This window comes from Herpailurus yagouaroundi, unplaced genomic scaffold, assembly GCF_014898765.1.
Source record: "Herpailurus yagouaroundi ecotype Mexico unplaced genomic scaffold, PumYag 100, whole genome shotgun sequence".
Classification (NCBI taxonomy): Eukaryota; Metazoa; Chordata; class Mammalia; order Carnivora; family Felidae; genus Herpailurus; species Herpailurus yagouaroundi.
The window spans coordinates 37,872,682-37,898,490 of record NW_024412391.1 but is presented as its reverse complement, the minus strand read 5'-3'; the positions used below and the strand labels follow the sequence as shown (position 1 = coordinate 37,898,490).

At 42.1% G+C, this 25,809-nt stretch overlaps 2 long non-coding RNA genes across 3 annotated transcripts in view; both read left to right on the top strand.

Moving 5' to 3' along the window:
- The window catches only part of LOC121028503 (uncharacterized), a 76,154-nt gene extending 65,381 nt beyond the window's left edge, over positions 1-10,773 (top strand). For both annotated transcript variants that reach the window (XR_005789268.1, XR_005789269.1), the window contains exons 3-4: positions 5,684-5,768; positions 10,376-10,773. This is a non-coding gene — a long non-coding RNA (uncharacterized LOC121028503). The remainder of the gene's footprint in view (positions 1-5,683; positions 5,769-10,375) is intronic.
- A 12,777-nt stretch (positions 10,774-23,550) lies between these two features.
- LOC121028502 (uncharacterized) overlaps positions 23,551-25,809 on the top strand; it is an 82,054-nt gene continuing 79,795 nt past the window's right edge. Inside the window, exon 1 of the long non-coding RNA XR_005789259.1 lies at positions 23,551-24,497. This is a non-coding gene — a long non-coding RNA (uncharacterized LOC121028502). The remainder of the gene's footprint in view (positions 24,498-25,809) is intronic.

Below are 25,809 nucleotides of genomic sequence, written 5' to 3'. Positions count from 1 at the left end.
TGAATCCAAAAGCATATTATATGGATTCTAGCTCCTAAAACCATCTCCACTGCAGACACTTGAAACATCTTCACTGCCATGATCCAGGTACAGGCCTCCACAGTCTGTTCTTTGGAAAACTGCCACCAGTTGTTTGATTGCCTAACCCAACCCGTTGTAATCTACTCTCTACACAGCAGCAAGAGGTTGTTTTTGTTTTCAACAGAAATCAAAGGATGTCACAGTATTCTTCCTGGCTATGGCCAAATGTTCCATCAAGAACGTCTATAATAATGATAATGAGGATGAGGATAATGCCTTTAATTTAGGTCCTGTTTCAATTGGTACTAAACTGCCCCTATGATGTAGTTTTCACTGATTCTCATTCTATGAATGAGGATATCGATGTCCAACAAGGTTAAGGAACTTGCCCAAGATGACAGAATGAGGGAGGGAGTTCCTGAACTGTGATTCAGGTCTGTTTGATCTCAGGATGACACTGGCTGCTCTTGCTCCTGCTCTGCTCTTGGGAAAAGGCACATCCTCTCTTCTTCCTTGCCAGGAAATGCTTTTTAGGTGTTTCCATAGCTAACTCTTCCACAAGCACAAGGGAGAATTCCACTTCTTATATATTAATACTGTGAATGTAAACTGGCTGTTGTCAGATTTTCAGGAGTTCTGCATTATTATGTAAGAAAATAACAGAAGGAAGAAGAAAAATAATTATGCAATTTCTGAGGCTAAGCTTCAATGATTCTTTTCTTACAATGAAACATAATTTCAATTTTTCTTGAGCAAATGGGGTTTAACAAAGAATACCAGCCTAATAATGACAAAGTGAATTTTAAAAAGCTTCAGCCTGTTTTTCAAGTGAACTTGGAACATTATTATCAAGAAAATTCAGTTTTTAATGGTATTTTGCATTTCACATCCAGTTAAATTCAATACAGTGTATTCAATATGTAGATGGGGAGGGCAGGCTTTGGAGAAAGGGAAGCTGGTGTTCAATGGTAGACCAGATTTGGGCCAAAAGACCCATGCTTATCACCTACTAGATATATGTAAAAATATAAGTCAAAGGCTCTCTCTAAATATCAGTTAAACACACTGAGGAGTGGAGGCTAATTCGTACCTCCAAAAGTTATTGTGGTGATTAAATGGGACAACAGATTCTAAAGTGCTTACCATTGTGCCCAGACCTTAGAAAGATTTCAAAAGAATGGGTTGTATCTGATGTGTAACAGACGCACAAGCAATGCAGGATTATAGAGACTGGAGGAGGTCAGAGTAAATGAGTGATATAGGAAAGACTTCTCAGAGTCGGTTACATTTAAGCTGGCATTTGAAGAATGGTTGAAATGTCAACAGGTGGAGATTAGCGATACCAAAAGTCCAGTATAGTACATGGGTTAAATAAAGCCAAAGAGTAGTAATCCAGGGATCACTAGTGGTTCGTATAAAAGGTTAACAGAAGGAGAGATGAGGAATTAATAGTATGATGAGATTGGTATATTCCATTTTAACCAAATCTAAAAATACTATCCAGTGTAAGATGCACTACAATTTCAGTCTCCCTTCAGAAAGATAAAAACCCAGCCAACTAGCAGTGCCATAAAATATTTATTTTATTGAAAGAGCCTTTTTAGAATTGGACGTCATATGTTATTCTCATGCAGAAGTCAGAAAAACAAAAAAGCAGAATAAACTGGTTTAAGAATGCCTGCAGCCCGGGGCGCCTGGGTGCCTCAGTCCGTTGAGCGGCCGACTTCGGCTCAGGTCATGATCTCGGGGTTTGTGAGTTTGAGACCCGCGTCAGGCTCTGTGCTGACAGCTCAGAGCCTGGAGCCTGCTTAAGATTCTGTGTGTGTGTGTGTGTGTGTGTGTGTGTGTGCGTCTGCCCCTCTCCCACTCACACTCTCTCTCTCCTTCAAAAATAAACATTAAAAAAAAAAAAAGAATCACTAAAGCCCTACCACTTCCAGAATTCTGCGTCATGTGTGCATTCATGACAATGTTGTCCTCTGTTCCCCCCGAGAGTGCTGATAACGAGGTGTGCCTTAACGGAGTGCCTGCTCTGCTGTTGTCTGTGGGCCTTCCTCCACACTGCCGGCGCTGCTTCTGCAGACTCTGATGTGTGTTCTCAGGCGGTGGCAACCGTATCACTCCCACCACGTGGCTGCCAGACATGTTAAGACACAAACTGATTTCAGAGATGTTAAAATGTGGGGGGAAAGTGTGCTTTTTCGAAAATCTTTGAAAGTCAGTGGCTGCGAAAGGCCCCGAGAATGTATCCTGCTTCGAGTCTGTGCTTAAATCTGTAGCCAATCAAGAAGCATGGAATGCTTTTTGAATCAGATGGGCTTTGGGTGATTCATTCCAGCAGCAGGGTATGGGGCGGAGGTGCAAGAATGGGGAGCTCTGAGATCTGTGGGCTGGTGAGAGATGAAGATGGTCGCAAGCAAGTGAACAGCTGAGAGAGACAATGGAAAGAAGACAAGAGACTTTCCATGGGAATGCTGCTCTACTGAGCAAGTTCATACTATTTCCCATTGTGATTTGTGCATAAAATCTAGTCTTTTAAGTTAAATTGGGTTTTTCAGCAATCATATGTCTGGGCCCCAAAATGAGAATGGGGAGATTTATTAAAGTAATTTGGGAAGCTCCAGTTGTCCAGACTGACAGCAAACGGTTTCCACCTTTTGATCCTTTAGTGCATGCTAGGCCCTGAGCTACATACGGAATAAGCAAAGATGGGCATGCCTCAGCCCCTGGCCCTGAGAAGCCCACAGCCTTACAGGGAAGACAGAGGGAACATGAGTTAGAATGCCACTGGGTGCATTCTGTGCAGAGTGGTGCAGGGGAAGAAGTGTAGGCACAGAGGACAGAGCATCTGAGGCCTCCAGTGTAGCATTAAGTGGCATAAAGGGAGTAGCAGAACTACTGTTGATCAAGATACACAAAAGCAGAAACAGGGATAAGACAGTGTGGGCTTCTCTGCTCAGAATTCAAATCTCTTTCAGTGGGCAGCTTTATTCCCCATTTCCTCCAGGGCAGGTTTATACATACCGGTTCCTAACTCAAGCAGTCCTCATGGAGACAAGCAAAACCCTCATATCATGTGTATGCCCTGTCTCCCTGCAAGGGCCCAGGAAGTGGGAACACAATATGGGCTCGGACAGTGGGTCTTCTCCTCTGAAGTATGAACCGACTTGGAGACCTCCCCTCTCCAGATCCCCACTGCTCTGGGAGTGTGCATTCCTTATGGAGGAAGAACATCCGAGCAGTTCTTTTTACAAGCTGATACGCCTTTGCCTTGTGGGGGGAAAAAAATGTCCTTCCTGCGATTTTACTGTCTTAGTGAGGAAGTGGATTGAATTTTCTGCTAGATCAACATGTGGGACTCACGCCCAGAAAAATTTCTGGGGGGAGAATGTGCAATAGATGTAGATGCTGCTGTCTTGAGTCATTATGCCAATGATTGGTGTGGTTCTCTGCAGGGTCTATCTCCCTGAAGAAAACCCCAGTTTGGACATAAAGATGCCGCTTGAGGCTACTGTTCTGTCAATTACTGAGAATAGCTCTGCAAATTTTATACATATATATATATATATATATATTGAATGCTAAAATGGGGAGTATGAAAATTGAGAATAAAATTTGCCTAGATTAAGCATCCTGCTGATGCCTAGATATTGGTGAAAGAAACAAATCTCTTTGGTAGAGTTATTACCCATATGTTTACGATATTTTAGATTTAATCTTCTATATTTAATGCTGAAGAGATTTTCTAGCTAGGGTAAATCCAACCATGGTAATGAACAAGTGGCAAAATACAAAATGGCTCAATGCAAAATTATGAGAGAAGTCGATTTCTTACTCACATAGAGTTTGAAATGAATGTGTGTAATTGGCAAGCAGCAATCAGCGACCCAGGCTCTCTCTTGCTGTTTCAAAATTTACCATGCTCACTTAGGAGAACCTAGCAAGCAGACAAAGGCATCAGGAATGATCCATGGGTGGTTTCTGGGAGATAGGCTTGAAAGGAACCCATATCACTTCTGCTCACATTTCATAGGTGAGAACTCAGTCACCTGTATACACTTGACTATAAGAAATCTTGTGAGGTAGACTCGTTGTATGTTTAAGAAGTAAAGGAAGTAGATTATAAGTTGAAGAACAGGTAGCCGGTCTGCCATGGTTTGTCCTTTTCACCAAAGGTGGTATTTGTCCCGCTGTTCTTGCCACATGAAAATACATTCAACCTTCTCATCAAGGAAGGAAACTAAAGTCCCATCCTGTCACCACATCCAACTTTGATCTCTGTGTGATATACAGTCTTCTCCATAGGTCTAGATGACCCAGTGAAACAGTTATCTCTGAATAAGTCATTTGCCCCTCACACATTCCACAAGCAACAATGGAGCATGAGAAGGGTAGCACAAAACTCCCATTCAGAAAAAGAAGATACTCATCTTGCACCCGTCCATAATAATGATGGGATCCTGCTGGGCCGGCACCAGGAAGGCCACCTAATTTCAAAGTTTCTCATTTAAGACTTCATTCTGCTCTATAAAAGGAACACCACGGAACCTGGTACCACCCTCAGGGTTTTTCGTTTCGTCTTGTCTTGTGTTGTGTCGTGTCTTGTTTCGTTTTGTTTAGTTACACGCTTTCCTCTACCACTCCTGAAGCGGGCATTGGAGAACAGGCCTTTCTTGAAAGATGTATGACTTTCATAGCCCATTTTGTGCTGTTGTAAGGTTGGTTTCCCAAAGATTATTTTAAGGGTGAAACTGTCAAAGAAGGTGTTAAGCCCAGAATCATGGTTTCTTTGACAACAGAAGTCCCTCAAAAACTGTGTGGGCTTTCGATCTATTTGCTTCAGTAAATCTCATGTACCAGCACCAATACCCACATCTTTTCCTAGCATAATTTTTTTAAATGTTTTATTTGGTTTTTTTGAAAGAGCACAAGCAGGGGTGGGGCAGAGAGAGAGGGGGACACAGAATCCGAAGCAGGCTCCAGACTCTGAGCCGTCAGCACAAAGCCCGACGCGGGGTTCAAATTCACGAACCACAAGATCATGACCTGAGCTGAAGTCGGACGCTTAACCAACCGACCCAGGTGCCCCTCCTAGCCTAAATTTTAATCAGCTTTGTTTCCTCATCTCTCTTTCTCCCTTTCTCTCTTCCCCTCTCTTGTCCGTCTTTCTATAAAGTTAATGGTGGCCATATTGACGCTACCTAAAACAATGTTTTGGGGAGAAGGTAACATGCATGATCTGATTTTTGTTATAGAACTTGGCCACTCTGTATTGTTACCTCTGGACACTTGACGTTACTGGACAGCTGGCCTCTCAATATCACCACTAGTGTAAATAATTTCTCAGCTATTCCAGTGTCTTTTGATTGGGAGCACTAATTGGGTTAAACTCCTCTCTAACTCCCAGGGAATATGGAAAAGGAGCTTCCTGTGTATTGAGAAGTGAACCCGGGTCTTACCATGACTCAGTCCCTTTATGAGCTCACAAACCATATGTATCCTCTTCTTTTTCAAAAATAATGCTATCATCTAACTATTCTGCTTAGGGGGAAAAAATGCACTCAGAATTGCCCCAAAAGGAGACAACTAAAGTCATGTCAAGTGTTGCATCCTGTTCCAAGTCTGGGATCTCCACGTTGTACTCCTCTATATTCTTTCACAGTTAGTCTACACCTATAAACTACATTGGAAAATTCACCATCAAGAACCCGTAGTGGGAGAAAGAAATGAAACAAAATGGAATTCAGGTAAAATATATAAATATATGTACTTGAGAAAATAAGGAAGGGATTTCTGGTAGAGGCTATGCTTTTAGGTAAGAGATCATGGAGCTGTAGCTGGCTAGTGTTATTACTTTCTTGCTCTCCTACCCAGTTTACTTACACCTTCATTCTTTTATTTTTTTTATGTTTATTTAATTTTGAGAGAGAGAGAAAGAGAGAGAGAGAGAGAGCATGAGCAGGGGAGGGCAGAGAGAGAGGGAGATACAGAATCTGAAAGCAGGCTCCAGGCTCTGAGCTGTCCACACAGCCTGATGCGGGGCTTGAACTCCTGAGCCTTGAGATCATGACCGGACTTTAATCAACTGAGCCACCCAGGCACTTCTTTGCACCTTCATTTCTGAGAGATGTGAGCCCCTGGCCATCTTTCCTGTATAGCACCACAGTAGTTTTCTATGACCTTCTGCTATTAGGCATGGTAATATGAGGACATCATCTGGGTTTCATCCATATTCCTCTCCAGCTATAGTGTCCAAAAATGTCTCTATGTTTCCTTGATAATTATGATCAATAATTACAGTCAACACTGTGACCTCCTTTTATGTCTATTTAACTTAGTGGCTTGAAGAACCCCAAATGGCCATGTTCCAATTCAATGGAATCATTGCTGCGTCTCCTGATAGAAGCATCACTCTGTCATGATCCTATGTATGCACTGGGCCAATGTAATCATTGACTTGTGAGTTAGTGGAATGGTAAAGTTCCCCATAAATAAATTGTGGCACACATCCACAGAGGAGAATTAACCCTGAGGCAAAACGTACTAGTCCTTGTCAGGTAAAAGCATACTGTTCTGGTTATTTCTCTTCAGCAGAAAGCACTAAAAAACATTTGTCAGTTTAATAATTGTATACCAGGTATTGGGGCTGTATCTCTTGTGCCAATTCTCGGCTATAATCGAGCCATCCCACACGATCAACTTTATGATAACCCTCTCTTTCATAGACCTGTGTAAGTTCTACGCATTTAACTTGAGACAACTAGAGATACGAGGGAAGTCACCACCCCTGCAAGTTTTCAGACTGAAAGTGGCAGTAACTCTAAATCACACAGGGATGCAGTATTGGTTTTTATTTATTTAACATGAAGGAAGAGTTTCAGGTTTCCTACTGGGAAACCTGGGTCTCAGTCTGCCTACCAGGGAGGTGGGCTAGAGTCATAACTATTAGTTGATTTTAATAGTCTCCCCCAAATGTCTCTGAGGAAGGCTAAATGTAGATTCCTTTTTTTTTTTCTTTTTAATGATTGTGGTTACAATATCCCTTCTCAAAGGCAAAAACTCCACTCCATTTAAGGAGCTCCAGATCCGGGAATGGATGAGGGGCCATTATTATTAATTGTGTGGAGTAGCCACTGTGGAAAACAGTATGGAGGTTCCTCAAAAAATTAAAGCCAGAAATACCCTATGATCCAATAATTCCATTACTAGATATTTACCCAAAGAAAAGGAAAACACTAATTTGAAAAGATAAAAGCTTCAGCCTGATTTTAAAACTGATTTCCTTCTTCCTTTGATAAGTACCCTCAGAAAAGATTTCTATAGGGCGCCTGGGTGGCTCAGTCAGTTGAGTGTCTGACTTCAGCTCAGGTCATGGTGGCACGGTTCGTGAGTTTGAGCCCTGTATCAGGCTCTGTGCAGACAAGCCCAGAGCCTGGAGCCTACTTCGGTTTCTCTGTCTCCCTCTGTCTCTGCCCTCCCCTGCTCGTGTTCTGTCTTTCTTGCTCTGGAAATTAAAATTAAAATTAAAATTAAAATTAAAATTAAAATTAAAAAAAAGAAAAGATTTCTATAAATATTTCTTATTTCTGCCTATAAAAATTAGCAGTTATTAAAGTTTTTAACAGTTACTTTGGAAATTGTCCAGTACAAAGTAACAATGAAAGAATTCTACAGTAAACACGTGTATACCCATTATCGGGATTCTACCATTAACATTTATCATATGTGTTTTATCACATATCTGTTTCTCATCCCTCTTTCTTTGCACTCTTTTTCTTTTACGTGTTCCAAGTATGTTGCAGGTTTGATACCTCTCCCCCTAAATAGTTCAGCATGCACAGGAGTTTTGACAAATATATGCCTCTGTGTAACCCAACCTATTTAAATATAGAACCTGAGTCTTTCATATGTAAGTGTTCTCTTCTTCAGCTTAATTTTGTAATGACCTCTGGAGTATGTTGAGTTATTGCTTCACTCATGACCTGGGGACAGTGAAAAGTGGGTATGGGTTGGAGTATGAGGAAAATTGATTTCTTCTTGTTTAGCTACTTACTCAGGCAAGAGGAGCCCATCACTAAAGCAGAGGATCGGGTTCAGCAGGCAAAGGAACGTCAGATTTTGTATATGAAATAAGATTCTGATAGCCTCTCATTTGGTCTGCCATTTTATTTCTCTGTGTTTTTTTTTTTTTTTTTCTGTTTCCTGTCTTCCTGTGAGTTACTTGAAACTTAGAAGTCTATTTTAACTTATCTATAGTGCACTTTAGTGCTCTCTTTCTATAAAATTTTAAGTTATTTCTCTCGATATTATATTAAACACACATAACTTACCAAAATCTACTGCTGTTGACATTTTACCAGTTAATATAAAGTACCGAACCCCTATCCTACATTAAGTTCTTTTGTCCTTTGCCACTTTTAATATAATGACTTAAATAGTTACATATATTGACAATTACATCTAACAGTGCTGTAAATTTTTCTTCAAACATCACACACGAGTTTGAAAACTCAAGAGGAGGGGCGCCTGGGTGGCGCAGTCGGTTAAGCGTCCGGCTTCAGCCAGGTCACTATCTCGCGGTCGTGAGTTCGAGCCCCGCGTCGGGCTCTGAGCTGATGGCTCAGAGCCTGGAGCCTGTTTCCGATTCTGTGTCTCCCTCTCTCTCTGCCCCTCCCCTGTTCATGCTCTGTCTCTCTCTGTCCCAAAAATAAATAAACGTTGAAAAAAAAAATTTAAAAAAAAAAAAAAGAAAACTCAAGAGGAAAAAGAAAGCACAAGCTACTTACTCATATTTACTTTTTCTCTCGTTCTTTAATCCTTCCTGATGTTCCTAGGTTTGTTCTTTTACATTTTCTGTTTCAAGAACCTCCTTTAGTCATTTTTCTAGGGTGAGTCTGCAGGTGACAAATGCTCAGTTTTCCTTCATCTGAGAATGTCTTGATTTCTCCTTCAAGCCTGGAGGATATTTTTCCTGGATATAGAATTTGGACTTGATAGCTCTCTCCTTTCAGCACTTAAAAACTATGGTGCTGGTTATTTCTGATAGACATCTGCTGTCATTTCGATTGTTTCTCCCTTGTAGGTAAGGTGTCACTTCTCTCTCGCTGCTTTCAAGATTTTTTGTCTTTGGTTTTTAGAAGTTTGACTAAAATGGGTCTTAGTGTACATTTCTTTGAATGTATTCTCTTTGGGGCTCTTGAATCTAGGTTCATGTAATTTGCCAAATTTGGGAAATTTTTACTTGTGATTTCTTTGAATTTTTTTCAGCCCTGCCCTTTTTCTCCTCTACATCTGAGATTCTTATGATGTGAATGTTGGATCTTGTGTTATATCCAAAGACTATTCCTTTAAGTTCGGTGTATATTCTCTGTTATTCAGAATGGGTAATTTCTATTGTTCTATCTTCCAGTTCACTGATTCTTTCCTCTGTCCTTTTTATTCTACTATTGAGCCCATCAACTGGGTTTTTCATTTTGGTTATTGTATAATTCGGTTCTAAATTTTCCAGTTGGTTCTTTTTTACATCTTCCATTTATTTGCTGAGATTTTTTTCTTTTTCATTTGTCCCAAGTCTGTTTGTAATTACTTACTAAAGCATTTTTTTTTTTTTTTGATGGCTGCTTGAAAATCCTGGTGAGATAATTCTAACATCTGTGAGATCTTGGTGTTATGTGTTGATTGTCTTTTCTCATTCAAATTGAGTCTTTTCCTGTTTTTAGTGTGACAAGTGACTTCTGATTATATCTTGGGCATTATGTTTTGGAACTCTGCATCTTATTTAAATTATTAAATCTTCTACTTCAGCATGCCTCTTCTGACACCAGACTAGTGGAGGAAAGCAGTTTCCCCCTTTGCTACTGCCTTATGGGTATTTATTTGACTGTGACATAAATAAAGAAGTTTTTATTGTGTTAGGCCACTAAGGCTGAGATTGTAACAGTAGCTAGTATTAATTAGCCTAACAGTTTAGAAAAACATATATTTGTTTATCTGATCCATGAAGATCACTGACTCATTTCTCCATTTTTTTTTCATTAATTGGCACCATATAGTATGTGGGTAGGAGATGTGGGGATGTGGGTGGGGAAATTTGGAGTGAGGGAACAGGCAGTTTCTATCTGTGCTTAATCAGAGCTATTGAGTAAATTAACATTTCTTTACTGAGCCATAAAGCTCAATGTGATGGTTTCCCCTGGCAACCCCCCACCCAGGAGGAAATAAATCTCCAGTTGTGCACTGGTGAACATTTGCCTCCTGGGATACTCTTCTGTCATTGGGCTCAGTGCAGCAGTTCTCATGGTCCGAAAAGAGAATGGTACACCCTACACTGAAGAATGTTCTCTCTTTCCCTCAGGTTCCAGCCTGCTGTTTGTAATAAACTCTGAAACGTGTGCCCAGCAGATGCTGCTTACACAAGAAACACCACGGCATGAAGTACAATCGTACTGCTGTGGTCTGATGGGGCAGGTGAGTCCGTTAAATGACACAATCTGCTTCTCTCTTCCACATCGGCACTTGGATCCTGGTTTCAGGAGAGTCCACCAGAGCCTTCTCTCCAGACAAGATTTTCCTCTCATCCCTGGTTAAAGGGAGAGAGAAAGGTGAGGGCCTCTGCCCTGTCTACCAACTCTGCAGCCCGACTCTGAGCAGAAGGCCCTGTGCTTCTGATCAAGTCACATTAGGTAGGCGCAAGCCTTTTGTAACCCATAACTCTCAGACACGCACATTGTGAGGCAACACGGCATTGGAGGTTTTGACATCAGACCCACATCTTTTCAAATCCCATCTGTACTCCCTTCTAGCTAGGTAATGTTGGGAATATTCCTTGACTTCTCTGCTCTTCAGTCTTCTCAGCTCTAAAATGGGGCCTCCAAGACCTAGTCTTCAGGGTGAGATTGAGAGAAATAGCATGCGAAGCCCTTAGCTCTGTGTCTGGCACACAGTTCATGCCCAATAAGTGTTAGTTCTCCTCCTTCCCCTTTCCCACCCGCGCAATGCCCCCTAGGTACAGCACAGAGACAATTCTTTTTTGCGTCCCTGCCTGTCTCAGTACATTTCTGGAAATAGGGAAAGAGACTTCTTCAGTTATGGTTATATAGGCACTCTAGCAAGTAACTGGCTACTTTGGTAAGTGAACCCCTTGAATAATGTCCCAATCCTTCTCCACCACAGACTCCATTGGATCAAGATAGAAGGAAGGCACTAGACTAGGTGTCAGAAGACCTGCGTGAAGGTCTCCTTTCTTAGCTGCTGTGGTATTGGCCAAATTAGATCTCTCCAGACCTCAGTTTACTTGTATGGAAAATGTTGGTAATATCTTCCACAGAAAACTTTGTGAAATGCAAAACCTAGCTCAAATATGAGGTATTTCAGTAAGGATACTTTATTATCATTATTATTATTTATTTTATTTATTTTTTTTTTTTTTTGCCTGCCCCATTTTTCTATATGTCCAGGATCAGGGAAGAGCTGTGTCGAGTATATAAGAACAATGCTATGACTGGGTTATCCACTCGTGCCTCTGGACTCACACCATCTTTTTTTGTTTGCTCATGTTAAGAATTTCAGTTTCAAACGGAAAAAAGAATCTTTGGTTTCAACGTATGCTACTTTAAAATATCCCCATCAGAGGAGAGCACAGGGAGAATGTCCTATCTTTCCACAAGATTTTATTTTTTGTATGCTGTTTCAATTCAACCACAGGTCCCAACGTGATTTGTACATCTTTGTTAAAATTTACTGCTCTCACCCCAATTCAGGCTGGCCATTTTAAAAATAGAGAAGTCTGAAAGTTAACATAGCCAACAGACATGAAATACACGCATGGATAAGGTGTCTGAGATATTGTTACCAGGGGAGTCATCTGTTTGAATTTTCTGACTTCACTTTAAAAGCCTAACCACCTTGATATTTGTTTAAACTTGAATTCAATTCCATTAAGGTGTAACGTTCCCGTTGTCTCACTTATATGTTAACAGAGCTTTGTACATTTGAGAATATATTTTCTTACAGTCGGAGGCTTTCGGACCTCTGCTTTATTTCACAGCTGTCTACACTTGAGGCCACGTTTTTGGACATCGACTTTTAATTTTCCTGCCTTCTGCCTCTTTGGAATCCATTCAAGTTCTCCTCCAAAGCTATATGGGGACTCGCTTCGGGGGCACCATACATTTTTCCAAGGAAGAGCGCTGAATTTTGAAAAGGGAGTAAAATAACATTATGGAAATCTTGTGTTCCAACTCTGTTCTGACTCATTAATTCTCTCTGTGTGATACCTCGATGATCCAAATCATCTACATGCCTTCAAACAGGCTCTGCTTTCTTGAGTTGAGTTTGGTTCCTTTGTATGCTTCCTCCACTGTCTAGAGAGTTTTCCTCAGTCCTTGAACATTGACACGATGTAAGCTCGTGTTCAACTCCGGCTGCTACTTTTTTTCCCCCCCCCTCTCACTTGGGTCTCCTGAGCTAAATGGATCCTGCACAATTTATCTCATGCCTTATTGCAGCTGTTACCACTTTGCTCCAAAAATGTTTTCCTCATATTCGATTACTTTGTCACTCAGGCTTATCGTTATGTTGACATATTATTCACTCCTGTGTCTCGTTAACTTAACATTCTGATGTGTTGTACAAAATAGCAAACATACTTGATGTCTTGGAGCTGCAGTCCTGTGTAGAAAAAGGGTTTATTTGTAAATTTGTCACTCTAATTGAACACTTTGCAAATCTAGTCTACCATCATCTCATTTCTTTTGATTCTGTTTAAGAAGCAAAGAATGGTATATTTCTGGGGACTAGTAAAATTCTTTTATACAGTAATAGATATTCCAGAAAGAAAAAAGCCCATTTATCGTTGTTTCCTTCCTTTATTCTCTTTACTTTTTCCAAAGGCTTTCTTAGGACGCTGGCAGTATGTGTCATGATATTTGTCAGGATTTATTGTTAAATTCCTTTAATCAGGGAGGACTCTCCTCTTTGAGAACAACTCGATATTCCTTGAAGGTCTTACTAAGGGGAACTAGGGGAACTATCTCCCACAACTACCCTTACTTTTAATGTTCCTAATTTTATCTTGTTGTTTCTGGTCAGCAACCAGAGGAACTTTACCTTGCTCTTTGTTCATAGAATATTAGACCGGAAGAGAAACTTAGAGAATGTCTAGTCCATCTTCCCAATTTTTCAGATACCAAAGTTCAGGGTGGCTGAGTAGACTGCTGTCACAAAATTGGTCTTAGCAGAACTGGAAGCAAAGCTCATGTCTTCAGATTCCTAGCCCGGATCTTTCAACCTCTCTGATATTCAAAGACCCTGAGTATTTTAACTTGTTATTGTTAAGTTCTGTGAATTTTCTTCTTAGAATGTGTCACCTGGATATGCCTCAGGCTCCATAATGCCCTAGCTGGCTAATTCCCCTTTTTGGTGATGGGACACTTGAATGAGTAAAGACTTGAGAGAGGCACTGATTGATTCATTCACTTTGTGAAGCCAGAATGCCATCATCTTCACGTGGGGAGCAGTAAGGTGAGAACCATTCCTAGGACCTAGAAGATTCTCCATAAATATTTGTTGAAGAAATGAATCAATGAAAAAAAAAATCTCTTGTCTTACAACTCTGTGTGAACAATGAGGCATGTAAAAGATGGAAAAAGAGGGGCGCCTGGGTGGCGCAGTCGGTTAAGCGTCCGGCTTCAGCCAGGTCACGATCTCGCGGTCCGTGAGTTCGAGCCCCGCGTCGGGCTCTGGGCTGATGGCTCAGAGCCTGGAGCCTGTTTCCGATTCTGTGTCTCCCTCTCTCTCTGCCCCTCCCCCGTTCATGCTCTGTCTCTCTCTGTCCCAAAAATAAATAAAAAACATTGGAAAAAAATTTAAAAAAAAAAAAATGGAAAAAGATTTATTACCATCCATGAAAATGTAATCTTGAAGCTGCAAGCACAGGTGGGAAGTAGCAAAGTAAGAAACTGTATTTAATTGCCAGAATATGAGTGTTGTAAAAGTTCAGAAATGAAAAACTAATATAGCCAGAGTCTATAAACATCTAAGCAGTGTGGATAGATTCAACACCAACAGATGTTGTAGAAAATAAGATATGTCTTTAGTTTGAAGGACATATCTTCATGACAAATAAAGACAGGAGACATAAAGAAAAAATGATTTTCAGCAGAGAAAATTGAGAAACACATCGGTAACTTAAGGATGAGAAAGAGAAAGAAAGTAGAAATTGCTTGACTAATGTAAGTCATTTCATGAATAATAGATTCATAGTTTTTAATTCATGGTTTAAAAGTGTAAATCCTTTTGTTATGTGGGTTTTAAGAGCATCTCATGAATGTACTCCAGGGCCTTTGTCACGCTTCTGAGACCTTCTACTAAGTAGGCACATTACTTTCCCAATTAACTCATCTATTACAACCTAAATTCCCATTAGTTTTTAGAATTGAATTGGGAGAGACAAATGTATTTCTTTACTAATGATTCAAAACATAAGGTAACTACTTACCTTGGCGAGTAGTTTAGATTTTTTGGTCAGAGTTGGAGTGTCTCTTTAGAGAAGACTAGACGTTGAGTAGCTGCAGTGTTGAGGCTGGCCCATCTTCAGGGTCTGGGTCTCTTCTGATCATAGAAGCACTCGCCCTATATGGGCTCGTCTTCCTTCTCCCCATCTGCAAAATGAAAATTCCATCCCAAGACTTGCTTCCCTTTTGGAATAGAGGACATGCACTGGGCTGAACATCAAAAAGCCTGGGCTCTGATTCTGGCTACCCACCTGGAGCAGTGAATCTCGACCTCCCGTGGCCTCAGTTTCCTCCTGTGCTAAATTAGAACTATGCTCCGAGGCTACTTCCTCTCAAAATTTGTGTATTAGGTAAGGCTCTCTGGTTGCAAGCATCCAAAGGAGTTCACAGAATTGGAGTCTAAAAAGAAACGCATAAGCAGGCCTCAGAAAGGAGAAGAGTAGGAAAGGTCAAGGTTGAGAGAAGCAGGACGTAAGAACCCAGCATCCCCTCAGGATGCTTCCACAGGACACAGGATGCTCGTTGTACCACCTGAAATTCAGCTTCCTATATCCAAGCATTTGATTGTCTGATACTCATTCCCAGGTCAGGGATGGGCCTCCAAGCCTGGCCAGGCCTAGCCAATGCTCTCTTCCTACAAGTAGAATTTCAGGGAAAATGACTGACAAAATACAAAGGTAGTAAGATATGCTCTCAGGGGAATCAGGCTGCAGATTTTAAGGAGCAGGTCCAAGGTCTTGTCTCTAAGAGACTATGTAACATGTCTTCTTTCCTTTTCTTTTCTTTTCTTTTTTTTTCTCTTTTCTTTTCTTTTCTTTTCTCTTTCTTTTCCTTTTCTTCTTTGTTTGTCTGTTTGTGTGTGTGTTTGTTTGTTTTGGACACACCACAGGACGGGAGGAACATCCTCAGAACGGAAATAGAGAGAGAGAGAGAGAGGAGTCCAGAGGCACACAGAAAATAGTGACATAGACTCACAAGGATGTCCATAGGGCACACCATGCACACAGAGACAGTCCAGGGACACCAGCTACACAGACATACAGGGGGAGACATAGAGCCAACATACCTCCCACCCCCCCACCCCCCGCCCCCCCACCGCCGCCCCTCAGGTGCACAGTTCTGGCAACACTCGACACACATGGATATATACATAGAATATGAACCCTCCCATGGAGACGTGCTGGGCACACACAGACACACAGAGTGCACAGACACACAAATATAGAGGATATAATGCCGAGTGAAGTAAGTCAGACAGAGAAAGACAAAGCTACAACATGACATCACTCGTACATGAAATATAAGAAACAAAACAGATACACGAAGAAACAGAGACAAACAACAACAAAAACCCAGACTCCTAAAGACAGAGCACACACTGGCAGTGATCAGAGGGCAGGTTGGGGGTTGGGATGGCTGAAACAGATAAAGGGGATTAACATCCCCTTTGTTAACATTCCCCTTTGTTGGAAAAAGTAATTAGACTTTGCTTTAGGGAATGTTCTCCCCCCCCATCAGATACAGGCTTTGCAGATGTTTTAGCAATCTATCATTGCAGGAAAAAAAAAAAAAAAAAAAACTACCTCAAAACTTAGTGGCTGGCTGAAGACAAAACCATGACATTGCCCATGATTCTCAGGGGCAGGACTTTGGGCAGGGCTCAGGGAGGATGCCCTGTCTCTGCTCCACATGGTGTCAGCAGCAGAGGCTGCGCTGGGGCTGGGGACATCCACAACGGCCTCTCACAAGTCGGGCAGCTAGTGCTGGCTGTCAGCCGGGAGCCCCAAACCACATCTCTGCTCCCCGCCCGCCAGCCTGCATCCCTTCACCAATCCTCACTTTGGTCCCTGCTTCTAGGAAACTCGGCCTGTGTCCCCAGGCTTCCATGTCCTCACCTGCACATGACAGAGGTGCAGCCAAATTGTGCGTCAAGGCCTTTCAGGCTGGGCTTGGGCACACCGGTTTCTCCTGCTCTCCTCTATCTTCCATCCTGAGTGAAGGGGGAGTTTTCCCCAGATCCTGAAATCCAGAATGTTCAATGGGCAGTAGAAGGTTCATAGGCTTTCAAGTCACACAGATCTAAATTTACTTCTGGCTGTGGGGCCACGGACCTGCTCCTTGACTACTCTGATCCCCAGTTTCCTCATTAGGAAAATGGGGCTATCTGTACCTATCTCGGAGGATTGTTATGAGAATTAACTGCAGTAAAACATACGAGGCACAGCTAGAGGGCCTGGTACATAGAAGGTGCTTAGTAAATGTTATTTCTTCTTTTCTTCTCCTGCTCAAAGGCTCCATCCTTCTAGGACTGTGTTACATTCCCCCAGGAAGAAAAAGATCAAAAATCCTGGTATACTGTGTTTTCCCATGACATGGTTTGAGGGGTAACGTCGCTTGAATGATGTCCTTGGGAGCACAGTGATTTGGTGTGAAGTGTCAACAGCTGAGATTTAATCCTGACTCCTAACCCAGGGGTGTGGTAGGGTCTTGAGAGCCATGATTCCCTAGCGTTTAAAGAAATAAAAGTTACGTTAATTCCAGCGGTCTTATTTCCAAGGTTACAGGATTCAATAAAGGAAACAAGATGAGAAAAGGGATTTCTACCTTTTTCATATTTATTGAAAGAAATGCATGCCCATCAACCCCCTTCCTGCTGCAATTTAGGCAGTACAGGATTAAAGTCAAAAGCTATTCAGACTGAGCCTTAGAACTTCAGTGAATGATTTACCTATTTGTTTCTGAGTCAATAAAAGCTCAGGACTAGACCTCAGAAATGAAAACCACAAAATTGTTCACTTATTTTACTACCAGTCTCTCCGCTTTTATATCCCCTAACTTATAAGCCCTTTCTAAGTTCTCACATTTTTAATGTTTTGCCAATAAAAAGTGAGCATGACTTCTTTCTTCCTACAGGTAGCAAGCCACGGCTACATTTAAGTGAGGCTTCAGACGGCACAGCTCCACGGCTGAATTCATGCAATCCTGGTACCGTCATGAAGGATGGCCTTTGAGAGCCGTTTTCTATAATATGTCTCTTGGCGATGCTGCTTCCTTGCTCACACAGCTTGCCTGAAACTTTGAGTTTCCTTCCTTCACTAGAGAGCCACAAACTCTAATTGTTCAATTAATTTTACAGCGAGACCAGCATGGCATTCACAAGAGTGTTGTAGGATCATTTGTTAAGCACCACGTTTCACATACAAGATAGCAACTTGAACCAACTTTCAAAGCATTTATTTTTATTTACACTCATTCCAGGCTTGCTCAGCAAGTGAGATGGCATGAGGCAACCTAGATGTCAGATAGAAGCAAGAAATAGCTCAATAAGTCACAGAGAATTTACTGACTGGCACAAGTTTTTGTGCATGATTTACGGTCTTAGGTCCATAATTTAAGGAACGCTCATGATTAACTCTCTGCTCTACTTTTTTTTAAAAAAATTTTTTTAATGTTTTTATTTTGTTTTTGAGACAGAGACAGAGCATGAGCAGGGGAGGAGCAGAGAGAGAGGGAGACACAGAATGTGAAGCAGGCTCCAGGCTCTGAGCTGTCAGCACAGAGCCCAACGCTTGGCTCGAAACCATGAACTGTGAGATCATGACCTGAGCTGAAGTCGGATGCCCAACCGACTGAGCCACCCAGGCACCCCTCTCTGCTCTACTTTAAGACAATGCACAGAAAAAAATAAATTAAAAAGGACACTATATATTTAGCCTCACTAATAATCAAAGAAATACCACTTAAAATAATTGCAAGAGGGGCATTTGGGTGGCTCAGTCGGTTGAGCGTCCAACTTCGGCTCAGGTCATGATCTCACGGTCCGTGAGTTCGAACCCCACATCGGGCTCTGTGCTGACAGCTCAGAGCCTGGAGCCTGCTTCGGATTCTCTGTCTCCCTCTCTCTCTGCCCCTCCCCGACTCGCACTCTGTATCTCTCTCTCTCTCCCTGTCTCTCAAAAATAAAGAGTAAAAAAAAAAAATTAAAAAAAAAAACTGCAAGGTTTCTGTCCATTAACTTGGCAAGGGTATTTTATTATTTTTTTTTAATGTTTAATTATGTTTGAGAGAGATACAACATGAGCAAGGGAGGGCCAGAGAGAGGGAGACACAGAATATGTAGCAGGCTCCGGGCTCTGAGGTGTCAACACAGAGCCTGACGCAGGGCTCGAACTCATAAACCACAGGATCATGACCTGAGCCACGAGATCCAACGCTTAACTGACTGAACCACCCAGGTGCCCCTTAACTTGGCAAATTTAAATTGTATGGGAGAGTATATGAAGTTCTGGTATAGGTATAAATTAGGGCAGCCATTGTGGAGAGCAGTTTGGCATTCTGTGTCAAAACCCATAAAAAGAAAACTTTTGACCCAGTGCACTTCAATAATTAACTCTAAAGAAATAACCAGAGGGGTACCTGGGTGGCTCAGTCGGTTGAGCAACCAACTCTTGATTTCGGCTCAGGTCATGATCTCTCAATTTGTGGGTCTGAGCCCTGCATCGGGCTCTGTGCTGACATTGCAGCGCCTGCTTGGGATTCTCTCCCTCTCTCTCTGCCCTTCTGCCTCTCTCTCTGTCTCTCTTTCTCTCAAAATAAATAAATAAACTTTAAACAAAAGGAAATAACCAGAGACAGAAATAACCAGAGACATGCTCAACAATCTTTTGGCAAACACATTAGTGAAAGTATAATCCGTTACAATAAGAACCGGAAAGAAATAACAAACACCAAAAATTTAGTTCAATAACCAATGCCACGTCCATTCAATGAAACACTATATGCCTGTCAAAAAGAATTTTTCAGAGAAGATGAAAAAATAATTGTTACAAGAAATAGAACTACATAAGGGCATAGTATAGTAGCCATTTGATTTCAAGTAAACAGAAATACATGTGTCTATAGATATTTCTATGTGAGTATGTATATATGTATATATGCATGTATATGTATATATTTATTCATGTATGTGTGTGAGCTTAACGCATCATCTTTTTCCTAGACCACTCCCTAAATTTGTCCTCCTGCTTCCATTTCACACCAGTTAATTCTCTACAAAGCAGTAAGAGGACCTTCTTAACTAGATCATGGCACTGCCTTGCTCTAAATCTCTAATGCATTCTTTCTACATTTAGAATAAAGCTAAACTCATTCCCAATGCCTTCAGGACCATGTGTGGTATGTCCCCTTTCTGTCCTTCTGTTCTCATCTCTAACTCACTGTCTCTGTTTCTATATGCACAATGAATAACCTTTGGGCAAAACTGCTCTCATAATCTGAGTAAAGTTGCAAGCCACAGGTGCATGTTCTTCAAGTGGGTTAAGTCAGAGATGGGCAAAAATGTCAGACAACTAGATAGCAGCTCACACAGTTCCTCTTCTATGTCACCAAGGAGTCAGTGGTGACGTGCAGTGGGGCTGGGATGGGGGCAGAGGAAGAGGAGCAGAGGGCCAATTCCCTTGAAATATTTATTCTCAACTTACTCCTCTGGAGCTGCTGGGAAATCTCAGGGGGATTGCTAAAATAAGCTTTTAAAGATTTCATGGTTCTGCTCTGAAAACGTAGCCTGGAGGGGGGCTTATTAATAAAATCTTTCTGCTATGGGTAGAATCTTATTTAGCTAATGTTACTTCTGTTTCCACGAGTTCCCTGACATTTGCAAGCCAACTAGTAACATGAACAAGGTGCATTTTGTTTTTGTTTTCTAAAGCTCCATTTATTTCATACGTGGGCTTCTTGTCCAAACAAGCTCACCTCACTGAATATTTGTTAAGTGAGAAAAGAGGGAAAAAAGAAAGTTAGGAAACAGGGATCTTTACTTAAATTTCCCACAATCTTACCAACCAGAGATAAACACATGGGCATATATAATTCCAGTCACATATTTGTACATATGATATATGTACAATATGTGTATATGTATAATATACATATGTATAATATGTAACATATATGTTATATATAATATATACATATAATATATAGTTATATATATTAATATATAATATAATAATATATAATATATATTAATAAAGACATACATACCATACACATATGTATCGGCAAGATCACATGTATATATCAACATGGGGTCAAGTGGAAACATTATAATGGCTTCTCATTTACAGGAAGTACAGATTCCACAGAGAAACCCAGCAAGATCACCAGGCTGATTTTTCAGTGTTTCTTCAACTTGTCTACATTTTCACAGAAGGGTCTTTTCCTGGCCCCCATTGTAATAAATGGGCAGAAAGGACAAAAGCTTAGCCAGACATCAACAGAGGCCAAACTTTACTTTGAAGAGCCAGAAATTTAGCTCTTGATTTAGCCACATTGACTAGGCTCCATAATTTCCAAACTCTGATGTTTTGCTCTTGCTTCCCTTTCTGCACACACTGACTTTCCCATCTACCTTTTGCGCGTGAAAATCCTTTCTTTCAAAGCCCATCTCAAGTGACCCATCCACGTGGTCGCCTTTTTCTGGTCTGAATCCCATGCCTTTCCTTTGTAATTCTTTTAGAGGACTTATTTCAAACTGTCTGGTTCCAGTGGTTTCTCTGTTTGCTTGGCCTTCACTCTGCCCCAAAGAGCATCACCAGCCTAACTAGGGGGAACCAAGCCTCCATATTCCAGAGTTTACCTTCTCTTTTTTAAATGTTGTGTCAGATCCTGGTGAGAGGAACCAAGAAAAAAATGACTGAGGGGGGGTGAATAGAAGGAGACTCAGGCCCTACTTTGCTGGAGAGGGACTAGTCCCCACTAAAGAGAGACCAGCAAGTGGCACGTGTATGTGTGTGTGTGTGTGTGTGCGTGTGTGTGTGTGTGTGTGTGTGCTGGCTTTCCAGCCTCCACATTAACTGCAAAAGGAAGAAATCCATCACTGGAAGCATCAATTTATCAACACCTATGAGGAGTCAGCCCTATTACTAAGTACTTCACCCATATCATCTTACATAATCTTTTTAAAAATCACATGGATAGGGGCGCCTGGGTGGCGCAGTCGGTTGAGCGTCCGACTTCAGCCAGGTCACGATCTCGCGGTCCGGGAGTTCGAGCCCCGCGTCGGGCTCTGGGCTGATGGCTCAGAGCCTGGAGCCTGTTTCCGATTCTGTGTCTCCCTCTCTCTCTGCCCCTCCCCCGTTCATGCTCTGTCTCTCTCTGTCCCCAAAATAAATAAAAACGTTGAAAAAAAATTAAAAAAAAAAATAAAAATAAAAATCACATGGATAATCATTAATCCCATTTTAAAGATGAGGTGACTGAGGCTCAGAAAGGTCAAGTAACTTCTTCATAGTCACTTGGCTAAAAAGCAGCAAGTTGGGAGGTAAGGCCAATTTTATGAGCTTTTAAGCCCATGATTTAACCATTTCATTGCACTACCTCCCAGTGGAGACGGGGGTGCAGAGGTTTGGCAATACTTGCTGAGAAGAGGCAGAGAGGGCAGTGACCTGATCCAAGAGAGGCAGTATTCAGCCTGGAGCTGGACACCCCTCCTCTTCACAGTAGTAGCAAGTGTGTGTGTGTGTGTGTGTGTGTGTGTGTGTGTGTGTGTGTATTAGGGGGAAGGCAGGTGGAAGAGTCCCTGGGGCTGCTCTGCCCTGACACTTTATCAAGGAACACACCCCCCTCTTGAGGACATGGCCCAGGAGACACTTGAAGACTGGCTAGCGAGATTCAGTGGGATTCAGTGTGGGCTTCAGCTGGCTCCAGTCCAGTGAGGATGGCTGTCAAGCAGTTGGCAACTTTAGCTGGAAGAGAAGTTCTGGCTGTGAAGGCAAGAGAGATTGGAGTGTCGCCCAGGGAAGTGCTAGCTCATGCCTGAGTCAGGAGCCACTGAGAGTGTGGAAACTGAGGCAGGGAAAGGGCTACAGTTCCCAGGAAGCTCCCAAAGAGAAAGGATTTCTGGTTCTTGCCACTGAGTTAGTGAGTTGAGCTCAAATAGCTAGTTCTGTGTTATTCTTACCATTGAAAGTGTGCTTTCATCCTTGATTATTGGGTCTCTAGCACTGCCAAGGTTTAGATGAATATGTCTATTAAAAGAGGGGGAAAACCCCTAACTTTGGGGCGCCTGGGTGCATTAAGCATCTGACTCTTGATTTTAGCTCAGGCCATGATCTCACGGTTCATGAGATTGAGCCCCACATAGGGCTCTGCACTGACAGCACAGAGCCTGCTTGGGATTCTCTCTCTCCCTTTCTCTCTGCCCCTCCCTCACTCACACTCTCTGTCTCTCAAAATAAACTTTAAAAGAGGGGGAAATAGGGGTGCCCGGGTGGCTCAGTTGGTTAAGGTCCAACTCTTGGTTTCAGCTCAGGTCATGATCTCACAGTTCCTGAGTTCAAGCCCTGCATCAGGTTCTATGCTGACAGTGTAGAGCCTGCTTGGGATTTGCTCTCCCTTTCTTTCTGCTCCTCTCTGTCTTCCTCTGTCTCTCTCTCAAAATAAATAAATAAACTTTTTTAAAAAGTTAAAAAAATAAAAGAGGGGACAAAACCCCTAACCTACATGCAGTTACTTTGGAATGTTAAGAGAATAAAGGTTCCACATGACTGCCCTGCCCTTGCACACTGCTCTGTGCTTCTAGTCACGGTTGGGAGGAGGAAAGCCCTCCTACTGTGACCTTAAGCCCAGCCTAAAAACTTAGTCAGAGGCTTGGGAAGTTGTCAAGGCAAAGCTAAAGTGGAGAACCCGGAGACTGCTCGTTTGGTCACGGAGAGTGTATTACCAATTCGTTCACTATGAAATGGAAGAGATAGGAGGTGATACAACATAGGAGGCTAAGTTGCTACCAAATAAATTAATAGGAATTTTGAATGTTTCCTCTGGGCAGCTGACATGACAGGGCTTCAAGACCCTGGGACATGGAGAGAAAGGAAGATAGTAGAAAGATCTCAGCAAAGAGAGTAAAAGTGGGCCCCCAAACAGCAAAGAGGGACAGCTGGGGCCTTAGGAAGAAGATGCCACCAGTAAGGGTCTCTTTGTAAATGTGCATTGTAGTTAAGCTCTTCGTTATGCTGCGCTTTTGTAGCATGTATGAATTTTAGAAGTTGTAAAGCAAATGTGCAAAATAAATCCTTTAATTTTTTCTAAAATAAAAATTAACTCGTTTTTTTTGAGCTTCCCTCTCACTGAGGTCCAGAAATGTTGTTGTCTAATTCAATTTGATAATCGAGAGAGAAAAAAACATAGTTTCATCATATCTCTCCATCCCTCTCCCACTGTCTCTCTCTCTCACTCCTGATTGGCATCTAAGTTTTGGGGGGGGGGTTGGAGCCTCAAGGCATCAGGACAGTAGAGACACTGCATCTTATAGGGACTGCATTTGGTTGCAAGTAGGAGACAATGCCTTGTATGACAAAGAAAGACTGGAAGTAGAAGTCCAGGGTTGATAGGGTGGTTCTGTGGCCCTAGCAAGGACCCTAGCACTTTCTACCTTTTTCCTAGCATTGTGAATTTTGTCTCCATGCATGTCTCCTGGTCAGTGCCAGGTAGCTCCTTCACCTTCAGCATCTTGTTTCCATTCCAGAAGGAAAGAAGAGGAAGAGCAGAGGTCAAAAGGCACAGATTAGCTGCACCTTTTGGAAAAAATTTCCCAACTTCTGCTTATGTCTCAGCAGCCTGGATTGTGTCCTACCATCATTCTTAGCTTGAACAAAGTTTGACAATGTAATTTTGTGTTCTTTAACATCTCAGAGCAAAATGGCTGTGTGGTACTACAGAAGAGACGATGGCTTTCATCAGGCACCCGGCCGTGTCTCTCACAGATGTCAACTGTCCACACCAGCGTCCTTGGAGACACAGTTTCTCCTCAAATGCCTAGGAATCAACCTGATTTCCACTGACATTTACCTTCCTTCTTCACAGCAGATTTTATTCAGGAGACGGTGGATGGAAGGGTAACCTTACTGATTTGGGCATCTAACACTAGAGGAGACCCAAATGCTGTTTCAAAAGCTACTCATTTGGGTAAGTGAATCCGCTGTAGCATTTAGATTACTCTCTTTTATTCTTACTCTTGGGACCTGGGCACTGCGGTAACACCTGCAATTTACTAAAGGCTGGAATAGATCTAAATCCCACAGAAAATAAATGTTTCCATCTCATGCTACTCTCTGATAAATTTCAGTGCTTAATTAACCCCGGAACCTCAAACAACACTCTGTAAATTCTCTGTCTCTGAGCAGTGGAATCTTGACAATGTCCTTTTGTTCTGGAATGTGAGTTTCTTTGGTGAAAAAGATACAAACACATCACCCCTTTTGTCCAGCTATTGAAAAGCAGGTCTCCAGATAATTTAAAGATACAATGAAGTAAGTAGCTTTTGCCTTTTGTCAAGATCAAAAGCTGACTTGAAGATGAATGAATTACGATTCATTCCTAATGACTATCAGCACATTACCCCAAACTTTCTGTGAGCTATTCTATCTGTTGTGTCAAAGGAACACTTTGGGGTCAACAAGTTTGCACTGTGTTTCATGAGTTTCTCTTGGGTTAGTGATGATTTAGGCTCCTTTAGGATTCTCTGGCAGACTGCCTTTTCAGACATTCAGCATCCTCTTCGCAGAACACTGGATGCGCAGCAACTTTGGGGAATCTTCCCTGAGACACTGGTGTCTGCAGCTCCTGGTCTGACAAAAGGGAAGACTGTCCAGGGAGTCGATAAAAAAAATTGTCACTCTTAGACATCTGAAAGGAATAAGATCCCTCTGGGAGGGCTTGGGGGAGCGGTGAGGACTTGAGAGACTAGAGCAGCTACTATTCACTCCTTTTCAGTCACAGACCTCTCCGAGAAGCTCATGAAACCTACAGATCCTCTATTCAGACACACAGACGCTCTGCAGCCCCTTTTTATGTGTGTATTCATTCAGGGGAGGCAAAGAAGGATTTAAGCTCACGTTAACAGCCTTTACTCCAAGAAGACAATTGTTGTCCTGGCAGAAAGTGTGGCCATGCCTCTCCCATCGTGGCAGAATCTGAGGTGAAGCAAGAGGAAAGGCTGAGAAACAGCAGAAGATACAGCAGGGAGCATCGGATCCTAGCTGATTTCTTCCCACATGGCTACTCATCTTCAAAGCTGGAGATCTCAGCCCCTCCTTCGGTCCTGTCCAATCTCAGATGTATGGACCAAGCCTGGCATTTTTTCAGCTCTGTTCTTTCACTTGCGGGTCTAGATCAAGAAGCCAGGCTTTTGCCATGCTCTTATGAAACAATCCTTGCTATATATTCTATTTTCAGGCTTGGATCTCATCTTTTGCCCTTCTGAGTTTCTAGAGTCCTG